Raw genomic sequence first — 18,787 nt, forward strand, 5'->3', positions numbered from 1 at the left:
GGCATACAGGAGCGTGATTTATCAATCAGTTACGTTACTGGGCGTTTGATTGAAGAGTGGCAGAAGAGGCAAGAAAGGTCGTTTGCTGCAGAGGCTTCTACAGGCGGGCGGTTTGGAAGGAGTTCTCATGCCGTGCCAGAGGTGAAGCAAAAGCAGCGTACTGGTGAGGAGTCAGCGTTTGCTGTTAGGCGTTGTTTCCGATGTGGGTCTTCAGCGCATCTAAAACGACAATGTCCGGAGTTGGTCAAGTCTCAGTGGCCGGTGCAGGAGCAGAGACGAGATCAGCAGCAGCAGCAGCAGCAGCAGCGGCAGCAGCAGCGGAAAAAGAAGTTCTTCAAACGAAAACAGTCGGCTCAGCTGGTGACCGCCGAGGTCAAGATTGCTGATGAGAAACAAGCTGTCTGGGTGGTCGATTCGGGAGCGTCTCGGCACATCGTAAATTCAGATGAATTGTTTGTTTCCAAGAACTCAGCACAGCGCAGCCAGGTGGCTCTAGCAGACGGAAGTACTTCCGAAGTGATTTCGGGGGGTGCAGTTTTTGTTCCTTGTCTTCGTGAATGCCTGCAAAATGTACTTTGTGTGTCTTCATTAAGGAGCAATCTGATGTCTGTAGATTGTTTGCTAAAAGCTGGGTTTAAAGTGTATTTTGAAGGAGACAGTTGCATTATTAAGAAGGCTGGTGAGATTTTAGGCACTGCTAAGTCAGAGGGAGGCTTGTTTTGGCTTAAAGCGGGATCTCAAGTTGCAGCAGTAGTCAGTAAATCTCAGCCTGCAGTGAATAACAAAGCTATACATGACAACTGTGTGCACTTATTGCATAGGAAAATGGGGCATGCTGGCTGGAAAAGTATACTAAAAATGTCTGAATTGGCTGATGGGGGTAATTTAAAGAGTTGTAACAAGTACCTTGATTGTAATGTTTGTAAAAAGGTTAAAACCCACAGAGTCTCTTACCCCAGAAGTGACAGAGTTAGTGAGTCACCGCTACAGCTGGTTCACATGGACGTAATTGGTCCGTTTGCTGTAAGCAGGGGTGGATCGCGTTTTTCATTAACAATTGTGGATGGATGACGCCACACGTTATTCTTGGGTTTTTCCCATGAAGAATAAGGGTGACGTGTTCACTAAGTTTAAAGGCTGGGTGGCATCTGTGGAAAGATTTCTGTCCATTAAACTCAAAAGGATTCAGACGGACAGAGGTGGCGAATTTATGTCAAATGCTTTTAGAGATTGGTTACAAAAGCGTGGCATTGGGCATAGAAAAACGAACGCTTTTTCCCCAGAGGAGAATGGCGTTGCAGAGCGAAAAAACAGATCTTTACAAGACATGATGTTTGCCATGCTTGATGATGCTGATTTGCCCATGTCTTATTGGGGGGAGAGCATGCTCACCGCGTGTTATCTCCAAAATAGGCTCTTTCATCAAACAATAGGTACAACTCCATACTTTAAATTGTTTCAGAAAAAAACCAAAATTGACCATTTGCATGTGTTTGGATCAAAAGCCTGGGTATTAATTCCAAAACAAATGAGAAAGAAGGGAGATCCTAAGACCAAACAGTTAGTGTTTGTGGGTTACCAGGAGCTGGGAAAAGGTTTCCGCTTTGCTGAAGGGACAAATGGCATTGTGATCTCCAGGAATGCCAATTTTTGTGAACATAGTGGCTGGGAGAGACTACATGCGCCAATACTGAGGTTTGGTTTGAACCTTCCCAGGAGCTTCATGACTCTGAAGGTAAACATAGAGAATCAGAGTCTGAGGGGGAGGAAAGTTCAGATAAGAGCTCTCAAGAAAGTGGAATTAGCCAGAGACCAGTTGCTAAGCAACAAAAGAGAGGTCGTAGTTCTGAGGAGGAAAGTGGGTCAGAAGAAAAATTTTCTCCCAGAAGATCTAAAAGACAAAACAAAGGAGTGCCTCCGGTGCGTTTTTCTCCAGATACTGCAAATGTGTTTAGTGTAATTGCAGAGCCCAAGAGTTTTCAGGAGGTGTTAAAGTTACCAAAAGAGGAGGCAGAGCTCTGGAAGCAGGCAATGGAGGAAGAGATGTCCTCTCTGAATGAGCACAAGGTCTTTACACCAGTAGCAGCGCCTGAGGGGGCAAAGATTGTAGGCTGCAGGTGGGTGTACAAACTTAAACCTCTGGTGACAGGAGAGTACAAATACAAAGCTCGTTTAGTGGCTCAAGGATACTCTCAGAGGCCTGGAAAAGATTATGACGAGACTTTTTCCCCTACTGCTAAGGGGGACAGTGTAAGGCTGATTCTAACGCTTGGAGCAAAGAGAAAATTCCTGTTAAACCATTTTGATATCCAGACTGCATATTTACATGCATCAATATCAGAAGACCTGTATCTAGCCGAACCGCCTGGTTATGAGACAGGTTCCAATAGAGTGTTGAAATTAAACAAAGCTCTATATGGTCTCAAACAGGCTGCAAGATCTTGGAACAAATGTTTCCATGAGGCTTTAGTGTCATTTGGTTTCAAGCAGAGTACAGCTGACAATTGTGTTTATGTACGTGGTACAGGCAGTGATCAAGAGTTTTGTCTGATTTATGTAGATGATGTATTGTATGCTTGCAAAACAGATAAACAAACTAAAAGGTTTGCCAAGCAATTGTCCAGTAAGTTCAAAGTGAAAGACCTAGGCCCGGTTAGGACATATCTAGGGTTGGAAGTGTGCTGGGCCCAAGATGGCAGCTGCCTAATTAGTCAGCAGAACAAAGTTAAACAACTACTGACTACATACAGGATGCAGGATTGCAAAGGGGCAGTGGTGCCTATGGATCCAGGTTTCATAAAAACACTTCATACAGATGAGAGTCCTGAATTTGAACATCCTGATGTATATCATTCTGTAATTGGAAGTTTATTGTATCTAGCACAGTGGTCCAAACCTGATATTAGTTATGCAGTAGGCATATTAAGTAGATTGGTCTCAAAACCCACACTAAATGCCTGGAAAGGGGTAAAACAAGTTCTGAGATACCTCAAACAGACAATTGGCTATATGTTACAATTAAATTCTTCAGAGGATGAAATGTTGAGTTGCTACTGTGATAGTGACTGGGGAAATTTGCCGGATAGAAAATCTGTCACAGGACTAGTCATAATGGTCGGTGGAGCTTTAATCAGCTGGCGGTCACGCAAGCAAGACGTTGTAAGTGTGTCATCAACGGAATCAGAGTACGCCGCGTTGAGTGAATTGTGCAACGAGGTGATTTATTTCAAGCATTTGTTAACAGATTTAAATGTAAATTGTGGAGAACCAGTACAAGTTTACATTGATAATCAAGCTTGTATAACCTTAAGTAAAACAGAGGGTTTCAAATCGCGTTCCAAACATATCTCTGTAAAATACCAAAATGTGCGTTGCTGTGTACAAGACAATGTAATCACCTGTACTTATGTATCAAGTGAAGAAAATGTAGCAGATGTGTTAACTAAACCATTGGCAAAGGTAAAGAACAAGCGAATGTGCAAGGGTTTAGGTTTGCTGGAAAAATAATCTCCTACATAGGTGTATTTGATGTTAATTGTCCAGCAGAATCTGTGAGGGGGTGTTCAGTTTCTGTTAATTGGTTCTCATGGGAAACTTACAGATTCTGGCTTCACACAATTAACTCAAGGCCGTGTCAATTTACTCTTGGCAGAAAGCCAAGGTCAGCTTGACCTATAAACTACTTACTCTGATTGGTTAACGACCAGCACTCAACTCTGTTATCTAGGGATTGCTAGCACAGTTTGGTGTGTTAGGGGTGTGTTAGGAGTAGAAGTGCTGTGTATGGTTAAGAGAGAGAGAGAAAGAAAGGATTTATTTTGCTTTGTTTTGTATGCAGAAACTCTGCTGGTTTTATTTTTCCTTTTAATAAATCCTGTAAATAGTTATTCTGAGTCTAGATGACTAGTCATTTCCACCTCAACTAGCTTCTTCGCTGTGCAGGAAAACTCTGCTACGTTTGGGCTAAAGCCATTAGTGCTATGCCTGACACTTCAAAGTTCCATGAAGCCACGGAGGAGGGAAGGAAGGGGAACCATGGATCCTCTGCTCACGACTGCAGCAGATCCCCCCCCCGCAACCCGTAGGCATTCCCTCTGAAATATACTCAGAGTCGCAAAGTGATTTCATGCTCTTTATTCAGCTCATAGTGGTGAGGAGGAATGAATGAAAGTCCCCTCAAAGCATCTGCTTCATATACATTATTTACACAATGGGCTGCACATGATTGGCTAATTCCGGAATTCTACTGTAAGCCAATCAGGTTGTGGATTCACTTCTTTTTTTTCCCCTAAGAATTTATTCATTTATTCCATTTCTTTTTTTTTAATAAATGTTTATTAAAATTTTCCATCTTAATAAAAAAAATCAAAAAAAATAAAAAAACAAAAAAAATAAAAAACACATAAAGTTTACAATCCGTATTTTCAATGACATATTTCCCTGACTTCCCCGCACCTCCCCTTCTTATATTCCAATTCAAATTGTTATTTCAACAAGTTCTTATCCCCAATTTTTAACCTTTTTATATTTAGTTCGTTTTAAAGAAAAAACCAATTTTCACTTATAAACATCCATATTTATACATCAGTACTCATTCTTAAAAGCTTTTTCTAAAGTCGACCCAAATTCCCTTCCCCGAATTCCCCAATTTTCTTACTAATAACAAAACAAAATAGAAAAACAGATTATAATTATACACCCTTTGGATTCCCAAACCCCACCACCTCCTTTCCCGGTTTCGATCCCCAACAGACGTCCATCAGTCTTAATCTACTATCAGCCTGGAGACCTCACATCCGAGGCTCTTAATTCTCTCTCAATTCCTCTCTGCCGGTTTTTTTTGATAGTCTTTAGTATTAAACACCAGATCTCGGAGAAGCTCTGTCCCCATAAGGTCCATGTTTCTTCCAGCCAGACCTCCATACTTAAAAGTGAAGCCCGAATCTTGTTTCTTACTCCTTTTAAGTCCAATTGTCCCGAAAGCTCCAACTTCCACCTTAATCAAATTTGTAATCCATAGGTCTTCAGATCTCCACATAAGGAGATCTCTCCATTCTTCAATCTCCAATTCAAACCAGATTTTCATCATCCAGTACTTATTTTCCTTTCTGACCATCATGTCAGGCCTCTGGCAGGTTGTGGATTCACTTCTATCTGGAGCATGTTTGGGTGGTTCCTGCCAACCAATCATACTGCTGCATTGTTCTAGGACCAATCAGACTGCTGCATTCTGAATCCTATTGTTCTAGGACCAATCAGACTGCTGCCTTTTGGATCCTATTGTTCTAGGACCAATCAGACTGCTGCAGTTTGGATCCTATTCAACTCAGTACATAACACCCCTCCCCTCTAAGTTCCAGTCCTGCCCAGGAGGTCGCATTCATAGTCCTCAAGGTACGCCGGCGGCCTACGTGTGCATTGCGGCCTGGGGTGTTCCCTGGTCCGGGGTTCAGGTTCTGGCTCGTGTTCCAAGGATGCTGGCTGTGATGGGGCTGTTTGGTCTGGCGCAACCGGCTCGCTCAGTCGTCGTTCTGGTTCTGGTGTCCTTTCGGCCTCACGGGTCCTCTCTGTATTTACTGATTCTGCCTCTCCTGCTTGCCCCTCCTGCTCTATGGGCTTCACAGCCCCACTGTTCCCTTGGGACTCCTCTGACCTGTCCTCCTCCTCCTGGTTTTCTCCCGGGAATCGTCGCCGTATCTGGTCACAGTGGCGGCGCCAGCATTGCCCCCCATCTGTTAGCACCTCATACGACACGGGGCCAGTGACCCTGGTGACTGTGGCGGGTACCCATGCAGGGCCTGCCCCAAAATTCTTTGCGTACACTGGGTCCTGGGCCTCGAAGGTCCGGGGGTTCCTGCCTTCCCCCACCACTACCTCATCCTGAGCTCTATCGGGGTGAAGGCGGTTCAATCTGATTGCAAGGCGCCGACCCATTAGTAGTTCAGCGGGGCTCCGGCCAGTCGTTGAGCTGGAGGTGCTGTGCTGTGCTAGAAGGAATGTGGCAAGGCGGTATTCCCAATCCCCTTGCGTCATGCGGCGAAGGGTGTCCTTGGTGCTCCGCACCATGCGTTCTGCTTGGCCATTGGTGGCAGGGTGGAATGGCGCCAAACGGATGTGGCGGATGGCGTTCTGCGCTGTGAAGGTTTGGAATTCTCCTGACGTAAATGCAGTCCCGTTGTCTGAGATGAGAGTGTCAGGGAGCCCGTGGGTTGCAAACAGCCTGCGTAGTACTCGGATGGCTGCGGACGTAGAAGTGGACGGTACCAGTGCGACTTCCAGCCATTTGGTGTAGGAGTCCACCACTATGAAGAATGTTTTCCCCTGAAAGGGGCCAGCGAAGTCCACATGCACGCGTGACCATGGTGCTCGGGCGGACTCCCAGGACTCGACTGGGGCCCTTGGGGGATCTGGGCGGGATTCTTGGCAGGCCTGGCAGTGTTTGACCCAGGCCTCTATCTCTCCGTCGACCCCCGGCCACCACACATAACTCCTGGCAAGGGCCTTCATTCTTACTACCCCTGGGTGTGTCTCGTGTAGGGCTGTGAGGACCCTTTTGCGGAGGGGGTGGGGAACAACGACCCTGCTTCCCCATAACAGGCACCCCTTGTGGGCCGACAGTTCATGTTTGCGGGTTGTGTAGCCGGCGAATTCTGGCCCGGGGCGCTGCTGGGCCATCCCCTCCACACCCAGTCCAGGACCCGGGAGATGACCCTATCTTTCTTGGAATGGTGTGCAACTTCTTGTGCCTGAATGGGGCGGTCGGGAAGCAGCTCCAGGCTCATAACCTCTTGTGCAGGTGCTGGGTCGGGGCCTGTTTCCGGTAGTGGTAGCCTGCTGAGGGCGTCCGCATGGCCCATCGCCTTCCCAGGGCGGTGAATCAGTGCATACTGGTAGCTGGCAAGGAAAATTGATCACCTGAGGATGTGAGGAGACAGCACTTGGGGGGTCTGCTTTTCGGGGGCAAACAAGCCAAGCAACGGCTTGTGGTCAGTCACCACGGTGAAGGGCCGCCCGTACAAGAAATCATGGAATTTTTTTACTCCCTTCATGATTGCCAGACCCTCCTTGTCGATTTGCGAGTAGTTCCGCTCGGTTGCGTTGAGTGTCTCGGAAAAGTATGCCAACAGTACCTCTCTTCCATCCGGGAGTTGGTGTCCCAGGACAGCGCCAATGCCATAGGGTGAGGCGTCGCATGCTAGCACCACCGACAGCCTCTCGTCGAAGTGTGCCAAGACCGAGTTTGAGACAAGCAAGTCCTTGACTGCCTGGAATGCGGCCTCCTGGCGCTGGCCCCACATCCAAGGGGCCTGCTTGTCCAGGAGTCTGTGTAGGGGCTCCGCTACCGCCGCCTTGTGGGGAAGGAAGGAATGGTAAAAGTTCAATAGTCCCAAGAAGGCCTGAAGTTCAGTCTTGCTCTTGGGCGCTGGGGCATTACAAATGGCCCGTACCTTGTCCCCAGTCAGGTAGACCCCCCTTCTGCGTCCACCATAAATCCCAGAAAGTCCACCTGAGGCACTCCTAGTAGGCATTTTTCCCGCTTCACCTTGAGACCCGCCGTCTGGAAACGGTGCAGAACGGTGCGGAGGCGGTCCTCAAACTCCTCGGGTGTGGGCCCGGCAATCAACACATCATCGAAGAAGGGGGTGACACCAGGAATCCCTTTAAGGAGAGAGTCCATTAGATTCTGGAATATGCTTGGTGCCACGCTGACACCGAATTGCAGCCGCTTTACCCTGAACGCTCCTCTGTGCGTCACAATCGTCTGTGCCTCTGCTGTGGCCTCATCTACTGGCAGCTGTTGATATGCTTGGGCCAAGTCCAGCTTGCCAAAAATTTTCGACCCAGCCAGGGTGGCAAGGACATGGCTGACCACTGGCACTGGGTATGCGTGGGCCGTGAGGGCCTTGTTTATGGTACATTTGTAGTCTGCGCAGATACGGACCGAACCATTAGGCTTGACGGGTGTGACGATTGGGGTTTCCCAGGGGGCATTAGGCACCGGCTCCAGCACTCCTTGCTCCACGAGTCGGTCCAATTCCTCGTCTATACGGGGTTTCAGGGCGAACGGGACCCGGCGGGCCTTGAGCCTGACCGGTCGTACTGCGGGGTCAAGCTGTAGAGCAATGGGGGGGGGGGCGTATACTGTCCCAATTTCCCATCGAAAACCCCCGGAAATTCCTTGCATATGGCGTCCACGTCCACTTGTAAGCTCGTGTGGTTCACCCCGGTGACGGCTAACCCCAGTGGTCCAAACCATGCCAATCCCAGTAAGCTAATGTAGGGGCCCTTGACCACAAGCAAGTCCAGTTGCCGCGTCCGCCCTCGGTATTGCACCCTGAAGGTCCCCACCCCGATTGTGGGGACCTTACATTTCTGGAAGTCCCGGAGGGTGAATGGGGCCGGCCTGAGCTTGGGACCCCCAGTAGGACACAGTTTCCTTAAGGTCCTTGCCGAGATTATGGATAGAGTTGAACCCGTGTCAAGCTCCATGCGGCGTGGGGCCCCCTCTATCTGTACCTCTACATAAATTTTCTCTACGTTGGGGTGGGGCAACTGGTATACCTGGAAGTCCGTGAGCTCCGTCGAGTTGCCTTGGTGCGTTGGGCCCCGGGACCTGGGGCTCTCGGATTGGTCATCTGATGCCTGGCGTCGGGTGGGCCGAGCCTGACACACCCGGGCGATGTGTCCCAATTTTCTGCACTGCCTGCACTCTGTGTTGCGGAAACGGCAGGTCCTCCTCTCGTGACTTTCTCCACAGCTTGCGCAGTTCCCTCCTTCTCGTCGAGGCAGCTGTGGTATGTGGGCTGCTTGAGTGCGCTGCTGTACTCGGTGCACCTCCTCCCGGTTGGATCCTGAGTCGTCGGTGAGGTCTTCGTGGTGGACCCTCGGTTGGGACGGCTGGCTCGGCCGTGCCTCTTGTGTCGACCTCTCGGCAGCTTCCGTTGCCAGGGCCTCCTCCAGAGCAACCTGGAACGTTAGGTTCTTCTTAGCGTAGAGGCGTCGTTGCAGCTTCTCATCCTTCAGGCCACCGACGAGGCGGTCACGAAGCATGTTCTCCAATTCTGAGAAGTTGCAGAACCGGGCGGCTTGGCGGAGAGAGGTCACAAACCCAGTTATGGTTTCCCCAGGGGCTTGCCGCTTTGCGTAGAAGGCATTTCGACGAGCCACCACTGAGGGCTGTGGCGAAAAGTGCCCCTTCAGCTGTTCCATTATTGTTTTCTATGGAACAGTAGCAATGTCTTCAGGCGCAAGGAGAGCCCGGGCGATTTCAAACATCTCCTCTCCGCAGACGCTGAAGAATATTGCCCTCTTCTTGGCGTCTTCTGTTAGGATATTTCCGTTCCACCTTAAAAGGCAGCAGGATGTTTGTGTCACAGCCTGCGTATTTCCTGTTCACAGGATGTTTATGCTATCTGTTCCTTTCGTTTTCTGTCTGTTTTGCCTGAGCAGTCGGAGCAGACGGTCATGATTTCTTTGTTCTGACCATCGCCAAATAAACTGTAAATATGCTGTCCTGCTTGTGCAACTTTTGCTGTGTGAATTCTGCTGTTAAGAGTGTGCACTAAGCCAGAGGCTTAGTGTCGCTAAATTGCTGATACTGCGTGACTACGGGAGGTCGATGGATCGTCCGGCACCGAGCTTGGGGGCTCAGATGCACATTATCTCCCTGGCAGTATCCCAATAAATAGGTTTCGGGCCCAGATTCACGGCACTTGCAGGAGAGTAAGACAGCGACAGACTGCTGAAAGGTATGTTGGAAAAGCGAAAGCAGAGGCTTTTCTGTTTGCCGCGGCAAGAGCTTTTGATGTCCGGCTGGCCTAATTGGCCTGGGAGCCGAGCCAAGCAGGCTTCGTGATTTATGGGCTGCCGAGATAAGCCGTTTTTGAAGGCATAAAGGCTCACGGCTGAAGCAAATAGCTGAGATGGATCTTTTACAATCCTCTGAAGCTGCTCCGTGTCCACTAAAGCTAAATGGCCACAACTATCAGACCTGGGCAAGGTACTGTGAGGGCCAGATGAGAAGGCTTGGTGTGTGGAATACTATTTCTGAGGACCCCCCAGCCCCTGTGACAGATGAATGGAGTGCACGGGACTCGAAAGCCATGGGGGTAATTTTGCTCTCAGTAGCTCCTGAAGAGTTAATCACCCTGGCTGGCAAGGCCAGTGCCCGTGAGATGTGGGACGGGCTTAGAGCCTGTCATCTCCGACAAGAGGCTGGGTCTGTGTTGCTTTATTTCAGAAAGCTGCACAGGAAGCGTTTGGAGCCAGGGGAAGACCTTAGAGCCCACGTTTTACATTTGCAGCATCTCCGACAGGAATTGACTCAGAGAGGTTTCAATATGCCTGAGTCACTGTTTGCAATTCTCATCCTGGACTCCCTGGATGAAAGCTATCATGCCGTGTCAAGTCAGCTGGCGACCCTCCCTGCGCAAGACCTCACTGCTACAAAGGTCTTGGCGACTTTGCAAAACGAATACGACAGGAGAAATGCAGCTGAATCGGCTTGTGCGCTTCAGGGGGAGCAATGTGGGACAGCATTCCAGCCTCCAGGGGGAGCCAAAGCGTTGGCAGCTGTGAGGTGCTGGAACTGTGGGAACCAAGGTCATACTCAGAAGTTTTGTCGAAAGACTGGAAATAAACAAAGGAAAAAGCCTGCAGATGGCCCGAAGCAGAAGGGGAGTGGAAGGCCAGGGAAAAACAAGGCTATGTTTGCTGGCACAGCTCCACCAAAGGCTAAAGGCACGTCTGATGGCCAGGAGCAGGGGGGCAAGCAGCAAAAGCCCACGCCAGTGGAAAACAAGGTTTTGTTTGCTGGCACTGCTTCACCGAAGGCCAAGGCGAGGTTTATAGTGGATTCAGGCTGCACGCGCCATATCGCCAAAGACCGCCATCTGTTCATCTCCTTCACACCTCAAGATGGAGAGATCCACCTGGCTGATGGAAGGACTTTGCAAGCTGCAGGAGTTGGGACTGTGAAACTTGCAAGTCTGCATACTACCATCAGAGATGTACTTTTTGTTCCAGGAGCTGCGGACAATTTGCTTAGTGTCCCACAGCTCAACGGGCGTGGTTTTGAAATTACATTCAAGAGGACTGTCTGTGTCATCAGAAAAGGCAAAGAGGACTTTTTGCATGCAAAGTTGTTGGATGGTTTGTTCTGTCTAACTTATGATGACAATGCTGTAGTATCTAATGCTGATTCTTGTTGTGTTGCACAAACTAACAAGGTTCTTCATGCAGGATGCATTCACGATGCACATAGAAGATTTTGTCACCTCTCTTGGCAAGCGCTAGCCAAGATGCCTGAGTTGGTTGAAGGTTTGGACATCAAACCTTGTAAATTTCACATGAAATGTGTATCTTGTGCAGAGAACAAGGTGAAGGTTGCTCCAAAAGGCAAGGAGTCTAGCAGGCAGGCTTCCAAACCCTACCAGCTAGTTCACGCAGACCTGGTTGGGCCTCTAGCGCCCTCTTTGGGAGGAGCAAGGTACTTCATGGTTCTAATTGATTCTTTTTCCAGGTACATTCATGTGTTTGTGCTCGAGCAGAAATCGCAAGCATTTCCTAGGTTCAAGGCATTCTGTGCTTGGTTGGAGAATGCTCATGGTAAACGTATTGGCTGTCTGTTTACTGATCGGGGCGGGGAGTTCACTTCTCAGCAGTTTGAAGCTTTCCTGACTGAGAAGGGAATCCAGCATGACTTGTCAACGCCTAGATCGCCATGGATGAATGGGCTTGCGGAGAGAGCAAATCAAACGTTGCTGCAAGGAATAAAAACCTTGTTGCATGATGCCAACCTCCCTGAGAAGTTTTGGGGGGAGGCTCTCTCGAATTTTGTTTACACTTTTAATCGCAGACTGTCATCATCTATTGGCTGCACTCCCTATGAGAAAATGTTTGGTAAGAAACCTAACACCAGGCACTTGAGAATCTTTGGTTCTGACATGTGGGTACACACCCCACAAAGCAACAAGCTTGGGAAGCGTGGGGCACATGGTTTGTTCATGGGGTACGATAAAGGTGCATACAGAGTATGGATGACTAACTCAAAATCCATAAAGTTCACAAGGAGTGTTGAGTACAATCCTAAGTGGGGGGGAAATGTGGGAATTTTCCAGAGTTACCCAGAGGAGGATGAAGGTGATGTGAAGAAAGCAGATCATGCTGAGAAAGCTGAGGAAACTGAGGATGATGATGATGATGATGATGATGATGATGATGATCAGAGTTCGGATTCCAGTTCAGTGGGCGGCGCTGCTGCTGCTGTCAGCGACAGTGATGACACAGCAGACTACAAGAGCGCAAAGGCCTCAGTCAGACCATCTGATGCGTCTGACAATGAACTGGAAGAACCACTGTTCACCATTGGTCACTTTTCTCCTAAGAAGGAGGAGATGAGTCCAGAAGACTTGCGTCTAGTTCGCAGGTCTGAAAGGGTGACCAAAGGCAGACCTCCAAAGAGATTTGCTGATGAGTTTGCTAAGACGGCAACTGCTGTTCTTAGTAGCTCAGAGAAGGTGTGGGAACCTTCAAGCTTCAAAGAGGTCCAGGAGTTAACCTCTAAAGATGCTGAGCCTTGGCTTAATGCCATGAAGGCTGAAGTTGATTCCTTGAACAGGAACCAGACTTGGGAGCTGGTACCGGTAGTCCCAGGAATGAGACTGGTTGGCAGCAAATGGGTCTTCAAGGCCAAGACAGACCAGAATGGCAAGGTTGTCAGACACAAAGCCAGGTTAGTTGCCAGAGGTTTTTCACAGGTACCAGGACAGGATTACCACGAGACCTACTCGCCCACCGTCAAATATGAGAGCATTCGGCTGATGCTCAAGATCGCTGCGGAGGAGAAACTGCATGTTTCCCATCATGACATAAATACAGCTTTTTTGTACGGGATTTTGGGGGAGGAGCTATACATGCTTCCACCTGACGGGATGCAGATACAGAAGGGAATGGTCTGTAAACTGCGGAAATCCTTATATGGTCTCAAGCAGAGTGCCAGGTGTTGGAACACAAAACTCACTGAAACGTTGCTTTCTCTAGGTTTTCACCAGGGCAAAGCTGATCCGTGTGTGTTTGTCAAGGAGGAGGGGCAAAACAAACTGTATTGTTTATGTTTTGTTGATGATCTTCTGATGTTTTGGAAGAATCAGGCTTTCTACCAAAGCACCCTAGCTCAGCTGAAGGAGCACTTTGACATGAAGGATCTTGGTGAAGTATCCAACTATCTTTCTCTGCAGGTGGAGAGGGACCAAGCAGGTAATTTTCTGGTACACCAAACACAGAAAATTGCTGATGTATTAACCAGGTTGAATTTGGTTGATGCAAACCCAGCAGACACACCGATGGTGACAGGTTACCAGGTAGACAGTACTGCTGAAGCGTTTTCTGACACAACGCTGTACAGATGCATTCTAGGCAAGTTGAATTTCATTGCTAGATGTTCAAGACCTGACATTGCTGTAAGCACTAACCTGCTTAGCAGACATGCTAACAATCCTACTGTTCAGGATTGGAAAGCTCTGAAGCGCATAGCCCGGTATTTGAAAGGGACTATGCACTACAGGCTGAGGTTCACCAGTCAGAAGACTGGAGGTCTTGAAATCTTTGCAGATGCAAGTTTTGGAAGTGACACCACGGATGGTACAAGCACGTCTGGAGTATGCTACATGTACAACCACTGCCTGTTTGACTGGTTGTGCAAAAAGCAGACGACAGTTAGCCTAAGTTCCTGTGAAGCAGAACTCAATGCTCTGTCATTTTCACTCATTTTCACTCGGTGACCCCTTTGGCTTCTAGGAGGAAGGTGAAACGGGAGGCGTACGCTTCCCAGTCTCCAGATGCTGGGTTGAACGGCGAGAAGCTGCTGTCGGTTGCCATTCTGAGTTCCTTGTGTCCTGGAGCTGAAGCCTGGATACACGGTGCGAGGCAGCGGTGTGGCAGGTGGCGGTGCTGCGGTGCTGTGTGTGGCAGTCAGCTCAGCGGGATCCCACCTTCGTCGCCAGTGAAATATACTCAGAGTCGCAAAGTGATTTCATGCTCTTTATTCAGCTCATAGTGGTGAGGAGGAATGAATGAAAGTCCCCTCAAAGCATCTGCTTTATATACATTATTTACACAATGGGCTGCACATGATTGGCTAATTCCGGAATTCTACTGTAAGCCAATCAGGTTGTGGATTCACTTCTATCTGGAGCATGATTGGGTGGTTCCTGCCAACGAATCATACTGCTGCATTGTTCTAGGACCAATCAGACTGCTGCATTCTGAATCCTATTGTTCTAGGATCAATCAGACTGCTGCCTTTTGGATCCTATTGTTCTAGGACCAATCAGACTGCTGCAGTTTGGATCCTATTCAACTCAGTACATAACACCCTCCATAACACGCACAGACATTTCCCCTTACTTTCTAGGAGGAAAAAAGTGAGTGTTATGGTGCAAAAAATACGGTAAATCACATTTTATTTTTACACCGCTCGTTTGGCTGGTTTACTACACAGGCTGGGCAGAGGTTTTCCGAAAGGTCTCCATTATGTTGCAGTGAACAGGCAGCCCTCGCCAACTGGGGGCCCTGACACTGCCCGGTTCTTTTATGGTCCTTCTTTCCATGTTTCTGGGATCTCTCTTGCTTTTAGAATATTATTCATAACTTCTTTCAATGGTCTCATCAAAACATTTCTCATTTCTTTATAATATCCTGATGTAAATCCATCTGGTCCGGGGGCCTTTCCCCTCGTCAGTTCTTTTATAACCTCTTTGATCTCTTCAACTTCTATTGGGGTGTTCAGCTGGTCTTTTTGTTCTGTCGGGATCTTCTGCACCTTTTTATCTTTTAAAAATCTTTCTATTTTCTTCATATTATTCCTTTCCTTATTTCTATATAATTGCCTATAAAAGTCCAAGAATCCTTTCCTAATTTCTTTCGGGTTAACTGTCTCTTCACTGTTCATAATAATTTTGTTAATTGTATTCTGTTCTTTTCTCTTTTGAATTTGCCACGCAAGCCATTTACCTGATTTGTTAGAGAACTCAAAGTTTTTCTGTCGTAATCTTTTAACATTCCATTCCACTTCTTTATTTATTATCATTGCAAATTGAGTTTGAAGTGTCTTGATTTCTTGCTTGATTTTTAAATTATTTGGTTTTTTAATTAATTAATTTTTGCTCATTGTCCATGATCTGCTTTAGAATTTCTTTTTTCCCTTTTTCCCTATGTTTGTTCTTCAGTGAGTTCTGCTGAATAAAGAATCCTCTCATAACTGCTTTGCTTGCGTCCCAAACAATGTTCATCTTTGTACCTTTGTTAGAATTGTCTATAAAATATTCCGTTAATTTCTTTTGTGCTTTTTCTATAATCTTCTGATCATCCAACAAATAATCGTTAATTCGCCATCTAAACGTTCTTTCTTCAAAACCTTTAAGTTCCATTTTTATTGGACTGTGATCTGAAATTACTGTAGGTTGTATTTCAATTTGTTGGATTCTTGGAGTCAATTCATTCAATACCCATATTTGATCAATTCTTGACATTGACTGATTCGGTTCTGAATAGTAAGTAAATTGCTTCTCCAGTGGGTGTCTAAGTCTCCAGATATCAATCAAGTTACAGTTCTTGGTCATTGTAAAAAAGGTCCTAGGTAGTTTCCCTTCTTTATTTATTCCTTCTCTTAATCTATCCATTTCCAATGAAACCACTCCATTCATATCTCCCATTATTATGATTTTCTGGTCCATGTGTTCAAAAAGTTTTTCTTCCAAAGCTTTATAGAATTCAGTCTTATTTCCATTAGGTGCATAGATCCCGACAATTATTAAATTTTCGCCTTGCCATTTGATCTGAACTGCTATAATTCTTCCTTCTTCATCTTTAAATATTTGTTGAGCTTCAATTTTGTTTTTGATATATAAAACAACCCCTCTTTTTTTCTCTTTATCCGAAGATATAAATTCATTCCCTAGTCTTTTGTTGATCAAAATTTTTCTGTGTCTCCTTGCCACATGTGTTTCTTGTAAACATATAATGTCCAATTTTTTCTTTTTTAAAAATTGTTCAATTTTATTTCGTTTCTTTTTGTCATTCATCCCATTCATATTCCAATTCCATAGTTTTAGAGCCATGATAGAAGCCAATTAAATAAATTTATGTTAATTTACTTATAACCTGTCTTCCTTTTCTTCTGCTTCTTCTTCTTCTTTTTCGGAACTCTCTTCTTCCACTGATTCTGACTCGTCTCTGGGTCCTACTCCTCCTTCTGCACCTTTGACCTCTTCTTCTTCCACCTGGAATTCTTTGTATCTTCTCGTAAACTTCCCTATTTCTTCAGGGCTTGTCAACTTACGTTTCTTAGTTTTATAGAAAAAGGAAATTCCTTCTGGAAATTCCCATCTGAAGTCAATCTTATTCTTCTTGAGAATCTGCACCAGTGGCATATAGGGGTCCCTTCGTTTCAACAGCCTTATCGGAATATCTTTGAAGATGATTATGTAGTTCCCATCTATATATAGTCTTTTCTCTCTAGTCTTCTGTAGTATCAAATTTCTCATCTCTCGATCTTTAAACGTAATTAAGCAGTCACCTGGAAATTTCCTTGCCTTGGTTGTTCTCACTCTCATCCTAAATGCATTTTGCACTGTTTTTGCTACTTCTTCTACAGGGATCTCCAGCCACTGTGCCAGTTCTGTAATCAGTCTCTCTTTAACATTCTCGTTCTGAATTTCCGGTACAGATCTCAGCCTTAGGTTGACTTCCCTCTGTTTCAGTTCATTCATAGCAATTGCGTCTTTAATTTCCTCCTGTGATTTATTTATTTCTATCATCTCCACCTTCATTCTTTCTTCCTCTCGTTTCACTTCCCTCATCTCCAATTTTGTCTTTTTCAACCCCTTTTCTAGTGATTGTGTTCTTTTGGAAACCTCTTTTATTTGCCCTTTCAGTTCATTAACTGTCTCATCAATTTTTTTTATCCATTTTCCCAATTTTATTATCCACTTGTTCCATTTTATTATCTACTTATTCTAATTTTGTTTCTAAGTTCTTTTCACTTTGTTTAATTTCTGCAAACATTTTCAATATTTCTGCTCTAAAATCAGATTCTTGCTTTGACGGTCTCCTGTCAGTTGGTGTCCATCCAACTCCATCCCTTTCTTTTGTTGATGTGTCATTTTACCCAAGATATCCTTTATTACGTTCCCCACCTGTTAAAATCACAGCAAATATGACCAATTTACAAATTTTATTTTTTTAAAAAAATAGCTATGATGGAAAACCCACAAACTTTTTTACAAATAAAAATATCTTATAATTTCCAAAAGAAAAAGAATTAATTTAAGATTAATTAGTCCCCCTTTAATAGGGAAAGTTAAAGGGGAAGTCACAATCCTGACCAAAGTTGACCAAAGTTGAAGACAATCTTCTTGCCCCCACTTGGGCTAATCCTAATTGGGTTCTTCCTTCTGTATTTGTACTTGCCTCAATTGTAATCCAAATAAAATTGTAATCCAAATTGTAATCCAAATAGAGTGTAAATCCAAAAGATCAAAATTTAAAAAAGAAAAAATGAGGAACTTAACTCCAAATACAAATTATATATTCCACTTAGGATGGGATGGTCCTTTCACAGTATCAATACAGAGAACCGATTAAACCTTAAATTTAATGTCTGGATTATCTGTTTAATATTCCAAAAAAATGGTGTTTAGTGTCTGCAGAAAATAGCCACAAATAACCGAAGAGGGAAGCTCCACTGAGAAAGGAAAAACAGCACAAAGAGGAAGTGGAGCCAAGGTCACTTCAAAAAAGAAAAAATTCCACTAACATTGGAAGAAGCACAGAAAAACAAGTTGTAGTAACTTAATCCATCCACTAGGTGTCCGTGCCCAAATCCGGGGTGATTAAATTAATAGTCCAGATAAACATATTCCAGCTTTTGTTTTTATATACCGAAATTATAAATCCAATTAATAAGGAGATTGAAGATACATAAAAGATGTTAAATCCTGTACGTTGCAACTGCAGCCTTTTCAGATTCCCTTCTGAATACTATTAACAATGGCGTCGGAAGCTTCTCCTTTCTTTATCCTTTATCCTTAAAAGCGAAAGTGGGAAGACAAAGAACTTGGCTCTCTGTAAGTCCTCCGATCCATCAAAGATCTCTATTTACCACAACAGTTCCTCTGTTCCCCCTTTTGTTCTAATACTTCTTTCAGCCTCTTTAGAACTTGGCAAAGTTACTTTTTAGCTTCTTTGTTTTGTTTCTAAAAGTTACGGGGAAAACGGAAACAATAGCCGCTAGCGGCAACTTACTTTCGCTTTCCAGCTCTGCATTTGTTGCTGCGTCAAAGCTGATCCCAGATGACAGCCGAGCTCGAAAAAGTATCTTTATTCTTTCAGAGCCTTCCTTGGTTCCACCTCTTGCAGTTTATAGCTTAATTTAGGTCCAAATTTCTTAATTTTGAGAGTGAAGCGCTGTTCTTTGCAAGCTCGGGGCTTCGCAATTTGGGTGCAGCAATGGCTTCCCGATAGCCCGCTAACCCGTTCCGCCGTACTCTTTGCCCCTTTTGGGGGTTACCTGACGGCCAGACGGGCAGTTTTAAGGGCACTGCCGGGAACCTGACACCCCTGGACACCCTCCAGAGGCTTTATAGGGGGCTACCGAGCCCTGTAGCACCCCTTTCCCACCCGAAATAGCTGGGATTCTTCCTCGCTTGCGGCAAGATCGCGCTCCACCGGACGTCCCGGGAGTCTTCTCTTCTCATGAGGTGGCCAAAGTATTGGAGCCTCAGCTGTC

At 45.9% G+C, this 18,787-nt stretch overlaps 1 protein-coding gene across 1 annotated transcript in view; it reads right to left on the reverse strand.

Annotated features, from left to right (window-relative positions):
* The window catches only part of LOC310753843 (four and a half LIM domains protein 1-like), a 108,110-nt gene extending 99,409 nt beyond the window's left edge, over nt 1-8,701 (reverse strand). Inside the window, exon 1 of the mRNA XM_083595204.1 lies at nt 8,563-8,701. The gene's annotated coding sequence lies outside the window, so the exon portion shown is untranslated. The remainder of the gene's footprint in view (nt 1-8,562) is intronic.
* Nucleotides 8,702-18,787: the final 10,086 nt, after the last annotated feature.

The sequence above is a fragment of the Podarcis filfolensis genome (assembly GCF_964270895.1).
Source record: "Podarcis filfolensis genome assembly, chromosome: W".
Taxonomy (NCBI): domain Eukaryota; kingdom Metazoa; phylum Chordata; class Lepidosauria; order Squamata; family Lacertidae; genus Podarcis; species Podarcis filfolensis.